Raw genomic sequence first — 24,517 nt, forward strand, 5'->3', positions numbered from 1 at the left:
AAATATAAGAAAACTCAGTACTTGATGCTTCATGTAATAACAGCGGCGAGAATTAGCTATGCACAAAATTGGAAAAATAAAATACACCCACAGAGGAACTGGTAGTAAGGAAAATACTTGATTGTGTTGAAATGGACAGGTTGATGGTGGAAATTAAAGATAAGCACGAAGCTGAAAGCACCAGCCTGAAGATGGCGAGTGGGACCTCATCGAAACATCGCCAAAATACTCTCAATCTTACACGTGAAAAGACCCAAACACGCCAAGACCTGCATACCTGTACACATGAAAATCTACGAAAACACATACACACACACACTCCAGTTAGAACTACAGGAATAAGAAAGATAAATATGGTATATGTATAAAGAAAAGTTAAATGGTTGAACATAGGAAGTATAATAGAATGCATAATGCATAATACTGATACAACCAGTATATTGCGATTGTAAAATTGAAGCTGTAATATAAAATGAAGAAAATGTATAATAAAACTTTATTTTTTTAAAAAAAAAAGAATCTTGGCCTCTTATGTACATACACAATCTGAGGCAGTCTTTGACCAGGTCAAGCTGCAGCTTCCTGGCTTAACACATCTCCTCCAGTGTGGTAGCATCTAGATGTCATGATAAACAATGCTAAAATTTCCCACTAATCTATCTGGAGTCTGGGAGGGGAAGGCTGCTTCACAAAAAGCTGACATAATTTGCTACCCAACAAATCAAATATAGGTCATGAAGCTTGCTAGTTGTCATAATGCCATAGTTAAAGAAAAACAGAAGAACAATGGTAAGATGCTGTATCTGCATAGAGCCAGTCTAAATACGCAGATATCAAAGCACCTTTAAGTTGTTCTGAATTTTAATTGTATTCAATAGGTGTAAGGGTTTTCCTAAAAGTGATATCAAAAGACATTTTCCCCTTTACAAGCTATGCTCCAAGCACTATGTTAACATGATGGACTTTGACAGCTTTGCCTACTATAAAATATTTAAGCAGAACTGGGGAACTTTTTTATCGTGAAATTTATCATGAAGTTGCTACTGTTGCTCTAAGCTTTAAAATGCATCTTGGTATGATCAAGAAATTACAACGTGTGGTAACTCAACTTACTAGGTGACCTAGCTTTCCAGATTATAACCCCATGGGAAATATTCCTAGGGGAAATGGGAACGGGGTGGCTAGAGCAATCAAATGAATATTGTGAACAAAAGGGCTTTGTCGAAGCTACTTCAAATTCTCTTTGAAGATTACATCACAAAGCTTGGCATTTGTGATTATTATTATCTTTCGATCTCTTAATTCTAATGAAAAAAGTCTGTAAAATCATGCCTATTAACGCAAGCTGAGTTTGGCAATTATAAATGGATTCTACCTCTAAATATTAAATAAAAAGTAACTTGCTGGTGAAGGCAATTAAACTGGGATGTCCAGATCAGCCCCTTCTTGCCTGATGAATACCATCCTATATTTACTTGTCTACTAAGCCTTGGCCCCATAGATATGATGTGACTGATACTATACATTTCCATTTTGCCTTTTCCTCCAGGAAATCACGGCATCATTCTCAGGTATATCTTATTTCATATTAACGTTGTCATGAGGGAGTTACGTTAGTAACATACAAGCATGTTTTGTCCAAGGTATTTGGAGAATTTCACTGGTGAGTGTTAAATATTCTGGAAACAGATCTTGAAATTCTTGAAGAGGTGCTGTTTACAGGTGTGTCTTCATCCAGCTTTTCTACTGAATGAGTCACTGATGGTAATAATTAACAGCATCCTCTCTTTCCCTTTCTGGAAACATCTGAGTCATGCTATTCACATGCCCAGAAACTTTTATACTCAAATATTAAACCTCATGAGTACTAAGATACAGCATGTGGGGCTGCTAAAAATGAAGCTTCCCCTAGTACAAACTGTGGTGTCAGAAAAGTATCTTGGTAGACAGACCATCTGGGTCTCTGCCTACGCCTGAATTAAAGTTCAAGGTGTTTGGTGGTGTCCCTGCTCCCTGACGCGAGATTGGTAGCCACATATGAGGAAAGATTACTCACAACTGTGGTATTCCAAGTATGGATATTACCCTCCCTCCCTCCGCAAAGCATATCTTTACAGTCTATTGTTTTAGCTTAGAAAAGGAATCCCAATACTGTTGAGATATTTTGAAATTATGCATGGTATGGAAAACATAGACATGGAGACATTTTAACTTAGCTGAGGCGAAGAATTTAAGAGTGGCCCATTCAGGATTGTCCCTCTTCAAAGGATCAAGCTGAGCTTCAAAATTCCATATGATGTGAAAATAGCCAATTTGTTTTCAATGGAAAAAAACCCACGGTGGCAGAAAATAAAGCTTAGTAACTGATGAAATGTCTTTAGAATCAGAGGCAGATTGCCTCTTCACAATATCTGTGTGAAATGTGAGCTGTAATATACATATATCTGGCTTACAAAGTCTTCTGACTAGTCACTATGGGAACACAGAAAACATAGACAAGAATTTGGTAATCTTTTGTTTAGTTAGTAGATTTTTTCTTCTTCTTCTCATGTTCTTAAAAAGCAGGACAATATGTGTGTATTTTGCTTTTGTTTCTACTATCATATAGTATTTCTGGGTATATACTGCATCGTTCCTCAACTTGGATGAGAGCACTGCAGATAGAAGGAAGGATCATGAGAGAAACAGAATTGGCTAAATTCTACTCCAAATATGTACCTGTTTTCTGACAGTTTGAACAAATAATCAGTGGAATGCCTTGCCTTGCCTCCAGAAGTTGTGTGTGTTCCAACACTGGAGGTTTTTAAGAAGAGATTGGATAACTGTTTGTCTGAAAGGTTATAGGGTTTTCTGCTTGAGCTGGGGTTGGGCTAGAAGACCTCCAAGGTCCCTTTGAACCAGTGGTGGGATTCAACCGGTTCGCACCACTTCGGCTGAACTGGATGGCTGGTCCCGTCCCCCCTCTCCCCCCTTCCAGGAGTCCTACTAGGTCCAAAATGGGGCACGCTGTGTGTGTGTGTGTGTGTGTGTGTGTGTGTGCAGTGTGACCCCCTCTGTGGCCTGTTTTTGCTCCCAGAGGGTTGCAGGGAGGCTGAGTGCTGCCTGTCCCATTCCCTGGCCATGCCCACCATAGCCACACCCACCCAGCCAGCCATTAGGGCAGAGAACTGGTTGTTAAATTATTTGAATCCCACCACTGCTTCCAACTCTCTTATTGTGTATTTATTTCTCTAGTGGTAGCAAATGATTGCCACTGAAAATAATACAGCAAACCTTTATTGTCCTAGAACAATTCTATGCTGTATGACACACTGCAGAGTTGAATGTAGCATTTGGGCAATTAATGGGATGGCCTAGAAACAAGCAGGCAATCAATTTTAGGCCTTCGTTTGGCATTGAAAACTGGCTAGGTGACTGCCTTTGTTAGTAGTGATAACATGCTGAAAATGAAGCTTCTAGCTCTTCACCTAAGCCTCCGGCAAGGAAGACTGAGAATCCTCACTTCATCGCACTTGCCATCTTTATTTATTTCTTTTTTTAAATACATTTTTATTATTTTTAATTGTTACAAACAACTTACTGTGTGAACAGTGTGGTCCCAGAGTGTTTTACATTTTAAAAACAAATATGACAATAATTTTGCATGAATATTGTTGACTTTCTTATATAATGTTGTATTAATACGTCTTATCAATCTTAATTTTAATTCTTCAATATTCCCATATACTATTTTGTGTCAATCTCTACATTCTTAACATCCTTTCTTTTATTATAAATTCTGTATTACTCATCAAATCTGCAATTTGTATAATTTGTATAACAATTTGTATAATTCATTAGTCCCATTTTTAATTTATATTTTCAATTATTTATCCCCTTATAATTCTTAATTTTACCACCATTGCACTTTAAGCAAAATCCCTTCCCAGTGCCATTTATACTAAAGCAAATCATATTCAAACATTTAACCTATTGTTCAAATCTAGTAATGCTTTAATTACTTTTAGCTATTACTATATTTCACTATTCTATATTTTTCTGATAACTTCTTTGATTGTTGTAAGATAGCTAGAGTTGTTGAGAATCAGGCAGCAAACAAATTAAATAAACAATTATTACTATTATTTGCAATATTGAATTTCTTAATAGGTAAACCATGTAATACATTTTTAGCTAAAGCATCACTGCTTGTAATTTATATTGCAATTTATGTTTATTTAATAGATTTAAATAATCTATTTTAATTTTGCTACCCATATCACATAAATGATTTTGAATGACTAACAATTAAAAACAGAATCTGACAGCTTTCAATGGCTTAATACAGCAACCATAGTAAAAATTTGAAAAGCAAATAAAAACTACTCCTAAATAAACAATAAAACCAAAACTCAACACTGCAACTCAATATTATGTATGTCTGAGTCTATGAGTATAAAATAGTTTAGACCTCTATAGTCAACATTTTAATTCAAAGAGACTTTTGTACAGAAAGATGTGATATTTAATTAAAGGATTCCTCAAATTCTTTGCTGCTATTTTAATTTTTAAAGCAATTTCCTCACATCTTGAAATACCACTGACCAAAAGAACAAGGAACAGATAGTCCTTGACTAAAAAACATAATTGAGCCCAGAATTATGGTTGTTAAGTTGTGTCAGTTGTTAAGCAGGCCACCATGGGACCATGTCTGATTTTACAGTATTTTCTGTGGTGGCCATTATGCAAACATTACAGCTGTTAAGCAAATCCGTTGTCTACAATGGGCACTTTTTGCTGGAAATCAGAAGTAAATGCCAGGTACTGGCAAAAAACATAGTCAAGCATGGTCATGTGATCATGGAACATTGCCAAACATGCAGACTGACTATCAAATGCAACCATATGACCAGGTTGGCAGTTGGAATTTCAAGTCTGGGTCTTAAGTAGCTCTTGGTGCTCTTTGTAACTTTGAACAATTACTAAGTTACCAGTTGTAAGTTAAGGACTATCTGTACTTTCGCTTCCTTGTGTTTGTGCTAGTAAATGTTGTAGTGAATAATTAAAATTGAATTGTACTATTTTATTTACCCTGAGAAGAAGTGACATTAAAACTACATTGGTCTTATTTTACCAGCCAAGTGGAATTACATGGTCATCTTTGACTAGCTGGGGAGCAAAAAGAAATCCCAGAGTGGTAAGTTAGACTGGGAAATCAAAGATTATATCCTGGAAGAAGTGTCACATTATTGGCAATAAAATGATGTAGATGCAGTGTCTGGCAGAAATTTGACTTACCATGAATTGTGTAGTTATTAGGTCCATTTCCCTCAATAGCATTCAACCAAAACAAGTAATTGAGTGACCAATGGCATCAGTTAGTTACAACTGAGGGTTTTATTATGGAGGCTGGGTCAATCAGTATTAGTGATCATGAAAAATGTAACCAACTTGCAAAGCAAAGCTAATTCACCTTTAAGGAAAACCATTTTTCCACATGTGACTGAATACTGTATCTAAACAGAGAGGAATAAAGAGGAATTCATTGCAAACACTGCTAAATAAATACAGTTCTTCATCTGATCACTCTAATATCGTCTACGTGTGTGATAGGGAAATGTCATTATCAAATCTGGTTCCCCTCTTGAAGACTTTTTCTCACATTAGTGCTGTGAGAAGCTAGGCAACCAACTTATCCATATAAACATTATTGTCTCTTTCAGACAACCTAATCAATTTCTTCCAAACAGAGGGGAAAAGGAGAAAAAGGCGATAAAGTATTCATAACAAGATATTTTTAGCAGCATGACACAAAAATTCAACTGATGATAGAACACCTTATGTCCACTTGACAGAATAGTTTACATTCTACACTAGAAATATAAATAAGCACTCTTGATTTAATCAATAAGCAACTAAGGAATATAGGAGAATATAGCAGATATAATTAGCAGGTGATGTGCATAGGGAACACTAATATTTGATAGGCTATACATTAATTAAAAGCTCCTTTGAGCTCCAAATGTGCTTTTTCAAGAGGCAACTGGACTTTCTTGTTTTCTTTAAAGATGTTTTGTTTCTCATCCAAGAAGCTTCTTAATCTCGACTGGATGATGGGAAATGGAAGCATTTATATTCCTTACAGAAGCTGGTCGTTCAGATTCTGCATGATTCGGTGCCTCTTTTTCTTTGGGTTTCCATTTAGCCACATCTGCATTTTTTTTGTGTGATTTGATTATTCAAGACAGAAGGAATGAGACACAATACAACCCACAGTTCTCAGAGAAGACTTACTCTATTAAGATATTCAGGAGTTGCCTCTTCCCAATCTGAAAATGAGCTTACAAGGAAAACTGAGACTTCCTTGAAGGAACAGAATGCTTACCGATACACTGCAAGGTTAAGTTTTTGGTAGAGGTAAGAAAGAACTATGTTTCTGGTTTTCTCCTTTTAAAAAAGTGTCTAAGTGATCTAAACTTGGGTAAATGAAGACTATCCGTTGCTCTGTTCACAAATGCATCAAGTAAACAGGCACTTTCTTTTTTTTTTCTAAAGGAAACAGAACACAAAGCAGGAGCGAAAGGTTATTCCAGGCTCACTATTGCATCCCAAGAAAGTAAACAGAGCTTTTCTTAATGAAGCAAAGGTTGGAGAGAATTGATACTGAAGAATTACTCACAGAATTACGGTAGCCAGGAACAGCTGCCACCCAGCCAAGGATGCTGTAACAAGGCTGCACAACCATGTTTTCTGGATACTCTAGACATAGTTTCCCCCTTTTTCCTGAAATCTCCATTTGGAAGTTAATTGTTTTGAATGTCATCATTCGGAGATGTGCCAGGATGGAGCTATACATTTTATCAAAAGAGCCATTTCAACTGAGATTGTAATTTTGGGGCCAAAAGAAATTGTGCTCTGCCATGGAGAAGCAGCTTGCTGCAGATGCACCAAACAAATAAACAATGAGAGGAAGAAGAGCGAGAGAGAACAATCTTGAAATCCATTTTAAGCACCAGGTTTCTTGAGACATATCAAGACCTCTGCCAGCAATATCTGAGCTTCACCTATCTGAAATTACCTTTAATCGTAGAAATATAAGATTTTCCTCACTATTCCATGATCATATTCAGCAACGTGACCTCCAGCGTAATCCTGAGCCCCCAAACTTCCCCATTTTTGCAAATCAGGCAAAATAGGCACCGAACAATGAACCAAAGATGATCAATTTGGAGTAAGAGACAATTTCAGTTCAGTATGGATACACCTCATACACTATTCCTTCCCTTGAACATGTCTACAATGAATTCCTTTGAACCAGTTAATTCCACAAGAAAGGTGTTAAAGTAATGTTGCCCCTCATATTTAGGACTGAAATCCAGGACCAGTCTTGGAATTATGATGCTTTTTCTCTCAGTACCAAATTTCTCGTTCACAATTCAAAGTTCACATATATGTTGAAGTGTTAAAAGACTAATTAATATTGAAGTCGCCATTTTGGTTGAAGAAGTATATTGTATATTGGCTAACCTTGACAGTGAAGCCAGTCTGGTACAGTGGTTAAGGCATCAGGTTGGAAACCAGTAAACTGTGAGTTCTAGTTCTACCTTGAGCATGAAGCCAGTTGGCTGCCTTTGAGCCAGACACTTTCTCTCACTCCTAGGCAATGGCAACCACTTCCAAAATCTTTGCCAAGGCAACTGCAGGTACAATTGCCATGAGACAAAATTTGACTTGAAGGCATAAATGACAATAATTTCTTCAAACAAACAAAGATGGGATTCATAGAGAAGGTAGCCTATGAAAGCATAGAACTTTTAGTCTTGGTTAAGGCAGAGAGTACGGCTCTATCTTTACCAGTTCTGAGTAAACTGTGGTTGCTTTGCAGGAGTCTCATTCACACAAATTAGTTTATCATCAACAACTGCAACCTTAGTAGATATGGCTATTAGAGTCAGTCTACTAATAATGGAAGGTTACAAATTTCTGTATCAGTGCCGTTCAGTGATCTAAAGAATATGGATATGGTAGGCCTGGTGTACTTTAGTGCAACCCAATCAACAACAAAGTTCTTATTCATCGCTGTCAATGGGCTGTTTTGGAATGTATGGAATATTTCTGGTAATTACTTAGAAAAGAGTCACTTTCCTGTACCAAAGGCTAGGATATTTTGTTCATTTCCTTAGCATGAAGATTTGACTCATCTTCCTAGGAAGAACACAAGAAACGCTGGCATGTGATGGAAATTCCGTGACAGTACTTCCTACAATATTTAAGGAGAAAACTATCTAGGGATTTAAAAAGTGTGTAATCATTTAATACTTGGCTGAGCGTGGCATGAATAAACATTGTAGAGGAAATCAGAGTGTGGTGTATTTCACATCTAGAGAGAGTTGTGTTTAGCAAATGAATCACAGAGCTAATCACCGAAGAAGGCTTATGAAGTTTAAGATTTTCTAAACTTAACGCACAGCAAATAAGTAAAACAAAAATATGGACATGGATATGTTTATTTATTTATTTTATTTATTTGTCAATTGCTTACAAGATAATAGGTATAAGTAAAAACATAGTTATGAATACATGGATACATATAAGAAAAATAAAAAAATATATAAAAGAAACAATAGGACATGGACGGTAGGTACGTTGGTGTGCTTGTGCACGCCCTCTACAGACGTCTTAGGAAAGGGGTGAGGTCAATAGTAGACAGTCTAAGGTTAAAGTTTTGGGGGTTTGGGGAAGAAACCACAGAGTCAGGTAGAGTATTCCAGACATTGACCACTCTGTTGCTGAAGTCGTATTTCCTGCAATCAAGTTTGGTGCGATTAACCTTGAATTTGTATCTATTGTTTGCTCTTGTGTTGTTATGGTTGAAGCTGAAATATTCATTGACAGGTAGGACATTGCAATGTATGATTTTATATACTATACTTATATCGGACCGAAGGCGCTGTAGTTGTAGGTTTTCTAGGTCTAGAATTTAGAGTCTGGTGGCATAAGGTATTCTGTAACGAGTAGAGAAGTGGAGAACTCTTCTTGTGAATTATTTCTGGACTTTTTCAACTGTGTTAATATCAGATACATAATGTGGGTTCCAGACTGATGAGCTGTATTCGAGTATTGGTCTAGCAAATGTTTTGTATGGTGCACAGGTTTTCTTCTTGTTTAATGTGATAATTGGTGCATTCAGTTTTTATCTGGTGGCATAAATTTTTGTATTGGCTTTTAAAGTTGGCAACGTGACCAGATTTGTTTTTCCACCAAAGTGATTTCTTTTTGGATTGAAGCTTCCTTATTGTTTTGGGTGATATGCTTTTTCTGGTTTTGGGAGTTGTTAATGGTACATATGGTTTGATGACTCTTTTGACTTCAAGTAAAAATATGTTGTAATGGTCTTCTACAGTATTGCATCCAGAGAATAGAAATTGCCAATCAAGGGATGAGAGATTGTTGTTTATAAGATCATAGTTGCCTTTTTTGAAGTTTATATATATGGAGAGATGAAGTTATAGTTCAATTTCTTCAGGCACAAGATTTTCTCTCTGGTCATTTTCTTTCTCTCATCCTTAAGTTGTTCAATTTCCCAGTCCCAGCTTCTCTAGCCTCATTGCTTTTGTCTTTCCAGGTCAGCCTACCTTAGACATATTGCATCTACCACTAAAGGTTTAAATCAGTAACCCGGCATGAATAAGAAGGGGATAAGGAAACTGAATTTCAGGGAGACTCTCAATCTAATATACAGGTAGTTTTAGACTTAGAACCACAATTGAGACCAAAATTTCCATTGCTAAGCAAGACGATTGTTAAGTGAATTTTGCCCCATTTTTGATCTTTCTTGTCATGGTTAAGTGAATCACTACAGCTGTTAAATTAGGAATGTGGTTGTTAAGTGAATATGGCTTCCCCATTGACTTTGCTTGTCAGCCAAGCATCTGAATTTTGATCACATGTCTATGGAAATGCTGCAATGATGTGAAAAACAGTCATAAGTCGTTTTTTCAGTGCTGTTGCAACTTTGAACGGATGCTAAATGGTTGTACGTCAAGAACTATCTGTCACAAGTTGCAGGTTACCTGCAAGGTCATATCTACCTACTAGAATTAGTGTGATCAATCTAGTTGTGTTGGGATTAGAAACTATTGGGACTAGCAACTATTTGTTCCTTATTCTCAGGAAAATAAGAGAGAATGGCCTTCTCTCTACTCTTAAGGTCTGTTAGCAAGGTTATGATTAGACAAATGTGTCTCAAGCCCAATCCAAATAACTAACTTGAGAAAATGCCTCAAATTAGACCTCCCTAATTGACACAAAAGATACAATAAAGCAAGATTCTGTTACTACAACTAATAAAAGTAATTTTAGAACTACATGGTATTGGTTTCTTAGTCAGGTCTACCCTACTGGGCTAGGACACATCACTTCTTGTGATATAGATGACTTGATGAAATTTGCTCCCTTGGATGCTTCTTTGCCCGCAACATTATTTGCCTCTGTTGAAAATAGGGCTGAGGTGGGGCGTGACACCAAGGTTTTTATTGCATTTGTCTCATATGATCTCAAAGGTTCTCTGGTATTATTATACTTTGTTGTTACTACTATGTTTCTCATAAAATAAGGCTGGGCCTTATTTTTTTGAGCCCAGAAAAAATGGCTAGGCCGTCTTTTTGGGGGGTGACTTAATTCCCCCCCCACACCCACACACCTAGAACGCCCCACACGCAGACTTACCTCACCACCAGCCACTTCTATCAGCCGATAGAAGCGCCCCACTGGCAGACTCACCTTGCCATCAGCTGCTTCTCTTGGTCGTTAGGAGTGCCCCGTGGGCAGCCACGCCTCGCCACAAGGCCGTTCCTAATGGCCAATAGAAGTGGCTGGTATCTCTGCCCTCGGGGCACTTCTACCCACGGGGTGGCAAGTTTTCCCCCCGCCCTTCCCCATTTCTCACCTCCTGTTGTTCAAGCAATGTGAGAAATGATGGGGAACACATGCTTTAAATAGCCCCAAATTTGGGGGTTGGGTTTAATTTCACCGCATGCCTATAAAACAGTGCTGGGCCTTCCTATGGGGGGGTGTATTGTTCGAGAAACACAGTATGAGCTGGTAAGGATTTGTTTCTGAATGTGGTGAGGTATAAATCCGATGGTGGAGCTCAGGATTTTCCTTTCTTATATGGAGGTTCATCCAGTTCAGGTAGTTCATCATTCTTTGATCTTCTTGAGAACAATAATATATACAAATCATGAGCTGGAAAAAATATATTATTATGTGGCCTGTTTGATTACCTGAATATCTTGAGTTATGCCTTCAGGACTACATGGTGCTTTGCCGAGCTATATGACTTGGGAAATGACAAAGCGATGAGAGATTAATACTCATTAACACTGTAGGTGCCTGGGCTTACTCAGTCTGTATTCATTATTGCCCTTGAGACTACTGCTGCCACAGGATGCCTGATAAGGACTTGAGATGTTGTACACCAGGCTTGTCCAACCCACGGCCCATGGACCGCATGCGGCCCAGGTCAGCTCGTAATGCGGCCCAGTGCCCACCCCAACCTTCGTGCAAGAGGACGAGCCAGCGAGGAGGAGGAGGAGGAGAGGCAGGCGCGAGGCGGGGCGAGGCGAGCACCACGCCAAGCAGCAACAGAAAAGGCAGGCGCCGTCAGAGCCAAAATATCTGATGAGCACCTTGAGCACTCACTGAGAATTGCAACAAGTTCCATCGAAGCAAATATGGATGCATTGGTGGCTGAGAAACAATGTCAAACATCTCATTAACTTCATTTCCAAATAAATTTAATATGTTAACTATGTTTTCTATGGTTTTTTTGGATGATCAGGTATTGTTACTGTTATTTTATTTTATGTGCGGCCCAAATCAAATTTTCATCTTCTAATGTGGCCCAGGGAAGGTGAAAGGTTGGACAAGCCTGTTGTACACTGTCCCTGGAGTTTCCCACCTGAGAGCCTCATTAAAACTCTCAGAAAATGGGAAATATATATAAACATATATAACTAGTCAGATGAGGAATTGGGTATTCCCCTCCTATAAGAAAAAAGGTGGCCCCAGGACAGCTCTAACCTTTGCCTTTACAGTGAGATAGCTGGTATGTCTCACTTTTGGATGTCCTATCTCTACTGTAAAAAAATGAACTGTGAGTGACCAATGGGTTCCATACTAGTCACCCTGTTCCTCATCTTTAGTTTTGATATATTTATTCCTGACAGGACTCAATGTCAGCAGCAGAAGCATTCTTCAACAATGTAGTGGCAAATGAAAAGCCCATGTAATTATTTATGCAACAGCAAGATTTTAAGCAAAGACAAAAATGTTTTAGTTTTAGCCCATCATTCTTAGGAAAAGTAATTATTTGGTTTTATTTCTCCTGTGATAGCATCAACTGCATTGCCCTGGATTTTTCTACCCTTCAGTCAGCAACCGCATTTGAGCTCATCAAAACAAAAAGAATCCCACAATCAACAATATATCTTAGCTCCAAAGGAACTTTGGACTGGACAATTTTTTTAGGAGACAGCATTTCTATCTTAAGATAACAGTTTGTGATATGACTTTCTTTTTTAAATTCAGGTCAGAAAATGGCATTTTATTTCAAAACCAGATTTGGCACACAGAATTAATAGAATGAGAGAAAATGCAGAGAAAAATGAGGATGGGGTTGAGGCCTGCTAATGGAAATAGATTTAAAACATATACTTTACTTTCTCTCTCAATTGAACAAGGCAGTATTCTATAAAATGAAACATTTTAAATTAAAATTAAACTGGTTAAGGCACATGCATCTTTTCCAAGATGGCTTTATTAGACATAACTACAGAGATCATGAAAGAAATATAGAAGATGGATGGAAGAGAAGAGAGATCTGCACTCTAAAGCACAGATGATGTATGGAGAGTGACCCGTTACTCCATGGACACATACATATAGTGAGAAAGAAATTAGGCAAGATCAGAAGGGACAATGACCCACTTTTGAGGTTTTTAGTTGATCATCTCAGATCTAGCCAAGTACCAGGAAGAAACAAGAGACAATGCAAGCAATACTGTCCTGGAGCACTGTTTTTTCTTCACTAACGTCTGAAGACATTCTGAGTTAATTCAGAGTATAAGTCACATGAAATAACTATGGTAGAAGATATTGCTCTCTGTATATTAAACAAAAAAAAAACCCTATATGAAGTTTGTAGCATTTCTATATACCAGCAGAGGAAGTGAGTGGAGGACGCCAGATAGTTTTTTTTCCCTTTGTACTTACTATAGGCAAGTAGCCTTCTCCATACTAAGGCCCTTGACCTGTATCAGAGTGACATCAGTCTGGGAAATGTTGCATTAAGATATTTTCTTCAAAACAATACTAATCTAATATACCGTCTCTTTACCCAGATAATTGATTGTATTTCCAGAAAATAAGACCAAGTCTTATTTTCTTTTAGACTTGAAAATAAGCACTTGGGCTTATTTTTGAGGTGGTCTTACTTTTTTTGAAGTGCAGCAGGCCAGGTTTGGTAAGCTGGATGTGCTGTGGATGCACCATTGCCTCCATTCTGAACCTTCAGCTTTTGGAATGGAGGAAAATGGAGAAGGGGATTTTGCTGTCTGTCATCCTTCCCTCAGTCTGTGCTGAGCTTGAAGAATGGATGACAGGCAGCAAAATCTCCCTCCCCATTTTCCTCCTGTTTGCCGAAGCGGCCCAACAAGCAGAAGCACTGTGCCCAGAAAGAGAAGGGTTAAAAGCGCTATTTGCGCTGCCCCAAGGAGTCAGCAGGTTGCAGCTGCAGCAGGACAGTTCTGCCCCCCTCTGCCTGCGCCGCCACTCATGCTGGCCACGCCCATCCCCTCGGGCTTATTTTCTGGGTAGGGAGTAATATTAGGCCCTCCCCCAGAAAATTGGGGTTAGGCTTATTATTGAGGTGGGTTATGTTTTTGGAGAAACATGGGAGAATATAGCAGTCATGGGAAATATTTTTGAACAGGTTCATTTTTCAGGCAGAATCACAATGAAGAAAGGCATATTTATCACAAGATTTCCACAGGTATAAAGACAAAGAGGCCACAGAGGCTAATTTACATTTCATGAGATACTAGTATGATCAGGACTGTATAGGTGGAAAGTGGCAACCACTGATGCAACTACAGCTGACAGGCAAAGAACAGGCACATGGAAAGAAAAGGCAAAGGGCAGGCACAAGGTGGCTATCTATTACATTACAGCTGCACAATTCCATTGAAAGAGATGCTTCATAATAGAAGGAAGCATGTATAAAGCTTCTCAAATTGGAATCTAAAGCTACTACATCTTTTTCCAGTTTCACATGGTTGTTTCAAAACCCTCTGTGTGAATGTGCATGCAAGGCATTTGAGTTAAAGGATTTGCAGAACCCTTTCACACACACAGAACTTAACTCACATGCTCAGGGAAATTCAAGTCAAATATTTCACTGCTTGAAAATTCATCAGAAAAAACTCTTGCTTTTATACGTATTTGTATTCCAAATTGTATTATGTGAACAAAAGTTGAATCCAGCTGTCCAAAGTGCATAATGTCATTTTGCTCTCATTAACTGTAGAGGAACTAGAAAGCCTTAGCTCTGACCACTGGAACTCCTGTTCAGGCAGCTCAGGCAACTCAAGTCTGAGGTCTGAGTCAGCAGGCACAAGTAAAAACTTGTTCTTTGTAGTGAAATGAAGAGCCGAAAAAGAAAGGAAAGCTCGATGTTTTCCAGGAGGAAGAATGTTATGCTTAGTATTACATTCTACAGAAGGTTTTTTGATGCTTCTGAGAACATTCACTGTTAGCGAACAGTTTGATTTTCAGGGGCAGAGGAAGAATGCTTTAAAAAAATGAAGAAAAACTTATAATAAGAAAATCTTTTATGGCTTTCTTTCTGTAGTTTGCTTTAGGAACATGCTTCTCCTCTGAATATGAAAATAATATCCTTCTCTTCTTTATGGAAAAGTCTTTTCCTGTAATCTTGGCCTCAATTACATAATTGCTAGTTTGAATATCCAGCGCTCAGTTTTTGAAAGCCAAGCCTCACCATGTATTGCATAAATCATCACAAAGCTTAGAGATGCCTCTAACCTGCTGCTTTCTGACTCAGCTATAAAACTACCAGACAGGTTTAGCCACAACACTCAGGCCGCCATTTGATGAGAATATAAAACTAAGTCCACATTCCCAATCAGCCAACTTGTCTCACCTCATGCTGGGAACCATCAAAACATGACAAATGATACATCCTTCAGAGCTGGTGCTTGATGTAACACATTAAAGGTTAACCCACGCATTTGAAGATGATGATGATTTTGATTGAGTAACATACAGACTAATAATTTGACTGTATTTAGTACTTTATTAAAATATTGTTAAAATATATGCACTGTTCCAGGTAGTTCAACTTTTTGAAATAATGAGCTATCCATTCCTATTATGTCCAAGTGCTTTTACATATCTTTTGACATGGCACCGAGAATAGCAATTATTACTGGTATTGCAAAAAGTTTATTTTTCTACTTTTGGTCAATCCCTCTTTGAATGTCTTTATATTTCCCTAATTTTTTCCAGTTCTACCTCAATGCCCCTTCTTCAATCGTTGTAGTATCTACCATCTATACTTGTTTGTAACTACATTCGTATTTGGATTATTAAGAACCACACAACTATTTTCACTGAAATGTTTATTTATTTAGAATATTAACAAAAGAAAATGCGTGTTGGTAGAAGTTACCCTGACTGCCCTTTCTATCTATGCTGCGAGAGAGCCCAGGATGGGCTGACTCCTTCCTATGACATCATTTAGCTGAGTCTAAGATATAAAAGCCAGTCCCCGGAAGAGACCCCAGTTTTGGTGAAGATACTTGACAGACTGAAGGGTGTCTCTGAAAGCACAAATGATTACAGAAATATGACTTACCCTCTCCGGACGAATCAAGGGAGGGGCTGGGCTCTCTCTCAGCATAGATAGAAAGGGTGTTCAGGGTAACTTCTACCAATGCCCATTCTCTTCCATGCATTGAGAGCCCAGGATAGGACATACCAAAGCCTGCATGTCCACGGGTGGGTCCTCATCTGGCTCATCACACCTGCTGTTGAATCACTCGTTGAAGCACCCATCTGCCGAAGGCTGCAGTTGCCGAGGCAAAGACATCCAGACGGTAGTATCTGATGAAAGGAGACAGAGATGTCCACATGGCCGCATGACAGATCTCCTCCAAGGGTGCTTGGGTTGCCCAGGCAGCCGAAGTGGCCGCGTTTCTGGTAGAGTGCACCGTCAGACCTTGAGGAACCGGAAGGGCCGCAGCTTTGTAGGCCTGTTCAATGCAAGATCTGACCCACCTGCTAACAGTAGAAGAGACCTTGTGCCCCAAGTGAGAAGGGAAAAGGAAACAAAATGGCTTCAGACTTCCTGAAGAAGGAAGTGCGGTTAATGTATATTCTAAGAGCCCTACCTACGTCTAGCGAGTGCCACTGCTGCTCTAAGTCATGGTGCAGGAGGGGGCAGAAGCCAGGCAACATAATGTCCTGGGACCTGTGAAACAGGTGTTAACCCTTGGAATAAATGAGAGGTCAACTGAGGACAACCCTATCATTGTGAAAGGAACAAAGGTCCTGTCTGATGGAAAGAGCAGTGAGCTTGGATACCCGCCTGGCTAAAATGACGGAAACGGGGAACACTACCTTCAGAGTCAGGAAACGGAGAGACAATGTTCTAAGGGGTTCAAAAGGAGGCCTTCGTAAGGGCATTAAGCACCACATGAAGATCCCAGGAAGGATACCTGTGAACCACTGGAGGGTGCAGGTTGGAAGCCCCTTTCGAAAGCCTCCTGACTGAAGGGTGATGGGATAAGGAAGGAAGCGAACCCCACGAAAGAACCGAGGAGAGGGCCTCAACCTGCCTGTGTAAGGTGTTGGGGGCCAAACCTTTCTCCAGATCATGCTGAAGGAATCTAAGAACCTCTGCCAACTGGGCTAAAGCAGGAGAGAGAGACCCTCCCTAAGGCACCATTGGGAAGGGCCTTCCAGTGGCATCATAGATGAGCCACCTCTAGCCGCTGCTGCTCAAGTGCTACATGGTCAGCTTGAGCCACTGGGGCTCCGGGTGAAGCAGAATCCCCTGATGAAGAGAGATTAGATGGGCTGGGATCCTCCAAGGAGAAGCCACTGACAGGTTGACCAGGTCCGCAAACCAGGGCATCCTTGGCCAATAGGGAGCCAGGAGGAGGAGCTCCGCTCGTTCCTCCAACTTCTTCCGAATTACTGGCGGAATGATGGGAGCGTGTGAAAGGCATAGAGGAGACTTTTGGGCCATCTGCACTGAAGGGCATTGGTCCCCTCCGCTCCCTGGCAAGGAAACCTGGTGAAGAATCTGGTGGGTTGGGCGTTTTGAGGAGTGGAGAAAAGATCCACCTCCGGTGTTCCGAATCTGAGGGAAAGATCCCTGAATAGAGAAGGAGGAATAGACCATTCTGCCTGGTCGACTAGGCTCCTGCTGAGCCAGTCGGCCTGGGAGTTGTTGATCCCAGAGAAGTGGTCCGCCAAGATCAGGTGTTGCTCTGCCCATAACCCCAACTGTAGAGCCTCTCCCATGAGGGCTCTGGACCTCGTCCCCCCCGCCGATTGACATGAGCCATGGCGGCCATGTTGTCCATAAGGACTAGAACATGAGAGCCGGTCACTGAGTGCCTGAATACTTGAGAGCTAAAAAAATGGCTCTGAGCTCTAGCCAATTTATGGGAAGGGCCTGCTCTGACCTGGACCAAGGTCCTGAGCTATCTGCCCCTGCATATGGGAACCCCAACCCAGGAGGCTGGCATTGGTGGTTATAACTAGCCTGTCTGGGACCCTGAAAAGGAGCCCCTTCCAGAATAATGGGGAACACTACCAACTGAGACATCTCCAGATTTGTGGCAGAAGCGGGACCTTGATGGATGAGTGGCTGGTTCCTGCTTGTTGGTAGGGAAGCAGAAACCATTAGAGTGGACAGGAGTGGAAAAATCCATGGCTCTGGAGATATGACAGGGTAATTTGCAGATCCCAATGGGCTGCATGGATGAAGGAGGACAGAATCAAAATGTTGTCCAAGTAGCATTGGATCCTCATTGGAACAGAATGCAGAGATGCCATCAATGCTGCCACAACCTTCGTGAAGACCCTTGAAGCCGATGAGAGGCTGAAGGGAATTCTGATAACAGAAATGGAAAAACTGGCAATGATGAGGCCAAATGGGGATGTGGAGGTAAGCATCCATGAGATCAGTGGAAGAGAGGAGATTGCTCTCCTGAACGCTCTCCAAAACAGAATGCAGAGCCTGCATTTTAAATAGCCTGTATTTTACAAATTGTTTGAGAAATTTTAGATCCAAGATGTTTCGCTACCCCTCCCAAGGCTTTGGGAACAATGAAAGGCGAGAATAAAGCCCACGTCCCCATTGAGAGGGGGGGAACAGGTTTGAATAGCTCGGATTTCAAGAAGGAGTTGAATGGCTTGATTCATGAAGTCTTGCCTTGAAATGTCCTGAGAGACAGGACAGATCAAAAAAAATTTTTGGTGGGGGGGAGTGCATTAGGAAGTCCAATTGTAATCCTGACCTAATAGTTTTGAGCACACAGGCATCCACCGTTGACTCCTCCCATTTGGAGACAAAGAAGGCAAGGCGACCTCCAATGGGTGGGGAGAACGAGGGATTACTTAGAGCGACAGCAGGAATGACCCCCCACCCTCCCGAAAGGGCTGTTTACCAGTATAAGGAGCTGGGCGATAGTCGGCTCTCTTCCCAGAGGAAGAGAGAGTTTTACGTTTATCTCTGGTTTTGATGAGATAAGGTTCCAAAGCATCGCCAAAAAGCTTATCGCCTGCGAATGGAACTGAAACCAGCTTCCATTTACAGTGTGACTCTGCCTGCCAATTTCTGAGCCATAAAAGTCTTCTTGCTGCTATGGAAGATGCCATGGCCCTGGATGCAAATTTGGCGGAACTGAGAGTGGCATCTGCAGTGAATTCTGCCGCTGCGATAATCTTATTAAGGCCTTGTTGAGACTGAAGGTCAGATGCAGGCAATCTAATCTGGAGTTGGTGCAGCCACCGTATGGATGCCCACGTGAGAGTGCCAGAAAATGGGAATGAGGCCAGAACCGGAATGTCAACAGAAGGCACTGCCAGGACATTGTCCAGGGCTGTGCTGACTTTGTAGAAATGCTTATCCAGAGAAGATGGGTGAGGACCTGCCGAAGGGGAAGCGCACTGTTCCTTGACCATGTCCAGGAACAAAGTGGGAGAAGGCAAACCCCCTGCATGCACTACAGGCTTGGAGAAGAATGAGTCTCCCTGGCTAGAGGGAATTCCTTGTAGCTCAGGAGCCACTTCCTCTGGCGACAACTTGGCAGTGACCAAAGCCATGCTGAGTAATGGCCTGAAGAGAAAAGGACTGAAGACCAATGCAGAGGATGTCTGCTCTGGGCGAGAGTCCTCTTCCAAAAGATTTTGGTCAAAGGTCTTCCCTCCTCATCAACCTCCTCCCATTCTGGTAGAGAAGAATGGACCCTGGGTCCTGGGTCCTGTGTAAATCAGGGTGATGAGGCAACTTATAGATTGAGAAGGGAGAAGGGCCTGAACCCTTTCTGGAGGTCGAAGGATTTGCTTGAAGCCTTCAGCCAATCCCTTCAGCCAAAGAGACAACATCTTGGATATCCCCTGGTCTATGCTCAAAAGTAGGGGCAGAAGGCCGAAGGCCCACTGCTGAGGGAGTGAAGGTGGCTTCAGGCCTAGATTGAGAAGAGGTTTGAGGCCTGGACAGGGAGGAGCATAGGGCCCAGAAGGCTGTCGGAAATAAGGCCCAGATCTGCTTAGATCCTGAGGATCATTGTACTGCAAAAGCCTCAGGAGACAGGCTCATAGATAACTTCTCCCCTGGGAGGGTTTGGCTGGGGCCCACAGGTATCACCTGAAACATGCTGTAGTTGCACTCCCTTCTGTTGAATAGTTTTGTTGAACTGCCTCTCTAGGGCTGCATGTCTATGCTTTTCTGCCCTCAACTCAGCCTGAGTTGCCTTCTTAGGGGCTAAAGCCTTAGCTCTGATTTTAGCAGCCACCTCCCTCTGGACTGATTGAGTGCGTTGCCTACAACTTTTTCTCTTATTGGCTTAAGAGACTGTTCCACTGGGGTGGGGGGAACGACTCTGCCTGACCCTTATCTTGCTCCATTTGAAGAATAAAGGCTCTTACGATGGAAAGAAACTGTTTGTAAATTTTTTGTATTAAGCCCCTTAGGGTATAAATTGGCCCCTGGGCTTACAAAATGGCCGCTCACCTCGTGGTGGAAGGCTTCAATCCAAGATGGCCACTGACTATGGGAAACAGGCTCCGAGATCGAAGAATTTCTCCTTAGGCTATAAAGAGCCCCGAGTGAAGTCAGCAAAGGAAAGGGCAGCCTCTGGCCACACGATCAGCTGGCTGACGCTGGTATCGGTTTGCCGATCGCTTTTTACAACTGTTCAAACCGCAGGCGTGGGGGAAGTCTACAGACGCTGCCCAACTTGCCTGAACAGCACTCTGGCAACGCTGCTCCCAACGCTGCAGGAGAGAGCAGCTGCCCAGATCCTGGGAGCTGCTGAAGCGAGGAAAAAAGGTACTGAATATCGCTGGTGAGTACTATCTACAGAACCTCAGCTGGCTGAAGCTGTTATTGGTTTGCTGATCGCTTTTTACAACCGCTCAAACCGCAGGTGTGGGGGAGGTCTACAGACGCTGCCCAACTTGCCTGAACAGCGCTCTGGCAACGCTGCTCCCAACCTTGCTTGAAACGAGGAAAAACGGCATTGAAGATCGCTGATGAGTGTTATCTAACAGAAGCTTTCCAGAGACACAGCTACTGACTGAAAGGAGCGGAGTCAAAAGCTGGGGTCTCTTCCGGGGGCTGGCTTTTATATCTTAGTACAGACTCAGCTAAATGACATCATAGGAAGGAGTCAACCCATCCTGGGCTCTCGATGCAGCATGGAGGAGAAAGAGCATGTTTCCCCAAATGTTAACTCTAAAAGTATGGCAGCAGACAAACAAAAAAGGCTTTCTAGTTAACTTGGGATGGCATCAGCAAAATAGTTGTATGTGCCTCGGCTTCAACAGTCACTTCACATATGAATCACATGCATGTCAATCAAAATAACTGACACCAATTTAATATCTTTATGTTCAGCGAAAAGCTAACGTGTATACTTTTATGCATGAAGACTGTCTATCTGTTCCAAAACTTTACAGGCATAAGATTTTTCCAACCAAAATACAGGGAGCAGAGCCAGAATAAATGTAACTATTGTTAACCATTATTCTCCTAATTAAGAACAAAGATTATCTCCAGCATTTTTAGCCCCTATATTTAATTTTTTTCTTTTTCCTTCTTTTATTATAATGCAATGTACATAACAAAATTAGCATCAGAATAAACAGCAAATCTCAATTACATTAAGTTACAATGATTTTGGTATCTTGGCTCCAAATGGCAATTGTTTTTAATGGTTAATCTACTTGTAACCATAACAGGTTATGACCACGGCTATTATAAAACTAATATCTAAGCTGTTAATACTTTGTATATTTAGGTTGTAATCTTCCTGAATCTCACAGATTGGTACCAATTCCTCATTCTTAAACTAGGAACATGATAGAGTGAAGCAAAGAAAATATCTAATGTTCATGAGCTCATTTTGGCAGCCATGAGGTATGAACAAGCATGCTAAAATTAATTTAGATGTTATGGCCTTCAAAAATTGAGGTTGGCAAAAATCCAATGATAAATATATGCAATAAGATAGGAAAAAATAATGCTTGTATCATTTTTAAAAAATGAACTATTTCTATTCAGGGTGGTTCAATGCAACTGCAAATAAATGTAACTTGACTGATAAATCATATAATTCATTGAATACATTTTCTTCAATGGTGATTCAGCCAATGCCATCCTGTAGAAACTATAATGTTTATTGCATTGATAGTCTTAAAATTGTAGCTGCTTCACCATGCCACCCTGAAATAAGACAAAATGATCAATCAAAATTACACAAAGATAAAAAGACTAGAGTTAAAAGGAAGATAAAGTAACATTTTATTTTCTGTTATCATAGCATAGGAAACAGACATATGGTGTCCAAAAAACCTTATCTATAGAACACTAACATAGATATATTGCTTCTTTCACAGCATAATTAAAACTATCTTTTGTTTTTCGCAAGAACTTCAGAAGTTAAATGCATTATTGTAGCAGATATCTCAAGCCAATATCTCTCAGAGTGTACTTTTTTTAAAACCAACCAACTGAAACCATCAAATCAAGGCTGATCAGTTTTCAACCCCCCCTCCCTCTCCCCTCCCAGTCCATACACACACACACACACACACACACACACACACACACACACACACCAGCAGCTTGCTCACTTGAAATTCCATCCACGTCCCATTCTTTGCTTGAATGTTTTGGTATCTGAGCATCACAAGACCACAAGAAAATTTAATGCATCTACCATCAGAACAGTGTAATTAAAGATAAGAAATACTGTAGCTAAAAAAGATCCTTTTCTTCTCCAGATTGGTATTTTATGGTATAAACACAGCGTATTTACTTAGATAGAAATCTCAATAAACTCAGCAGGATTTAAATACACAGGAGGAGAAAGACTTAGTATGTCAAAATACTGTATACTTATTTTCTTCATTATTTTAAAGTATCATACCTGTGCAAATCCCAATTTACCCTCATGGTTACACCCTGGGCTTGCACAGGAAATCTTCCAGCTAAATTGATATAAAAATATCCTCTCAATAAAGTACAGTGGACAGAGCTTCTAGAAGGCTATAGCAAAAAGACTGACTAGTTAGTTTATGCCATTAAATTCATATAAATTGTGTATGTATATGTGTGGGTGTTGGTGTACACGCACTCAAACATTCTTGAAAGTAAGTAGAAATCCACAACTAATTTCCCTAGAAAAAAGCAAAATGTTTTAATAAAAATATTAAGAACATAAGCAGTGTTCTGCTGGATTTGACCCATGAGCCTGGTGGCCCAGCAGTCTGTTTTCATTGTGGCCAACCAATTACACAAGGAAGTTCACTTGTCTTCTTTCAGCAGATGATTAGATTATTTTATCTTGGCATCACAGCCAAGTAATGCTAGTGTTTTCATCTTCTTGATTAAAATGTAATAAGGATATTGAACATGAGAACGCTATCAGGATTCTCCCAACCGGTATCCCCCCCTCCATAGGTTGCATATATTCCTAAATGAGATGTCAGCGACTTTTTTTTAATCGTACCTTTTGAGTAGTATGGAAGACGGTCTATTCTAAAAAGTAGGGGAAAATGCATATTGTATTTATTGTACTTAAAATTGAAGTAAACAAATTAAATATGGTCACCATGATTATTCCCCATATATTTAATTCTTTATATTAAAATATTACATCTCAATGACAACTTCTGAAGAAGATCAAGACCTTCTCCAGGTGTGGTTTGGGGTTTTGAGAGTAATTTAGTCCCCCACCTCCAAAGTATGAAATATCAGGCATTTTTAAACAATAACTTAGTTCTGTAAATGAAGCTGAAACAGAAGTATGCACAAATGTCACATAACACATTTGCTGTAGTTAATTTTTAATGCAACTGGAAGGCAAAGGATATAGCAACATGAAACTGTCAATATATGCTTATGAATCATGAACAAAAATAAGCATGCTGTCATCTGTATATGTAACGGTATTAATCAAAAAAGAATTACTAAAATATTAAAAGTCCGAAATAAATATACTATATATTGTAAGAAATCATGGTAGGCCATAGAGATAGGAAGGCCTGGGGAAAAAGAATTGGGGGGGGGGAACTAGGCCATTAACAGATAAATGTTGGTTTATTCTATGAGTAAATGATGAGGCCTTTTAAATCCCATCTAACATCTACTAATATCTTTAATAGTATTAATTCATTAAAACAACTCATTATCAGCAGTATATTATATTTTTGTCTTATATTCAATAGTTGTTACTTTCACTGAAACTCAGTGACTATTTTTGTATTCTTCATTAATTTTTGGCTTTTCAAGTCTAAAGGGCTGTCCATTTAGGACAGGGCGATAATTGAAAAGTGTTAATGATTCTGTAACCATTTTTAACATAAATTCACACTGAGAAGAAATCTTTGAAAGTTTTAATTAAAGATTTATTGGTCGAATGTACACTAGTCAATGTTGACTCTTAACAACCACTAAAGTCCAGGGGCCTCCAACTTTGCAACTTTGTGGACTTCCAACTTCCACAAGTCTTAAAGTTGCAAAGTTTGGAGACCTCTGATATAGTCAGACTTTCTCCAAGATGAACTGTCCTCAATCTGTCTCTTTAGGTCCTCCGATGTTATATCAATCACTGCTGCAACTGAGTCCATCTACTTTTCTGCTAGTTGCCCTTGTCTTTCCTTGCACTTTTTCAAACATCAAGGCCTTTCCATAATCAACGAAGTGCATATTGATCTATTA

At 40.1% G+C, this 24,517-nt stretch overlaps 1 protein-coding gene across 1 annotated transcript in view; it reads right to left on the reverse strand.

Annotated features, from left to right (window-relative positions):
* SHB (SH2 domain containing adaptor protein B) overlaps nt 1-24,517 on the reverse strand; it is a 93,507-nt gene that overhangs the window by 54,164 nt on the left and 14,826 nt on the right. The window lies entirely within an intron of this gene.

Source organism: Pseudonaja textilis, chromosome 2 (genome assembly GCF_049901715.1).
Source record: "Pseudonaja textilis isolate UNSWEBS1 chromosome 2, rPseTex1.2, whole genome shotgun sequence".
Lineage (NCBI taxonomy): Eukaryota > Metazoa > Chordata > Lepidosauria > Squamata > Elapidae > Pseudonaja > Pseudonaja textilis.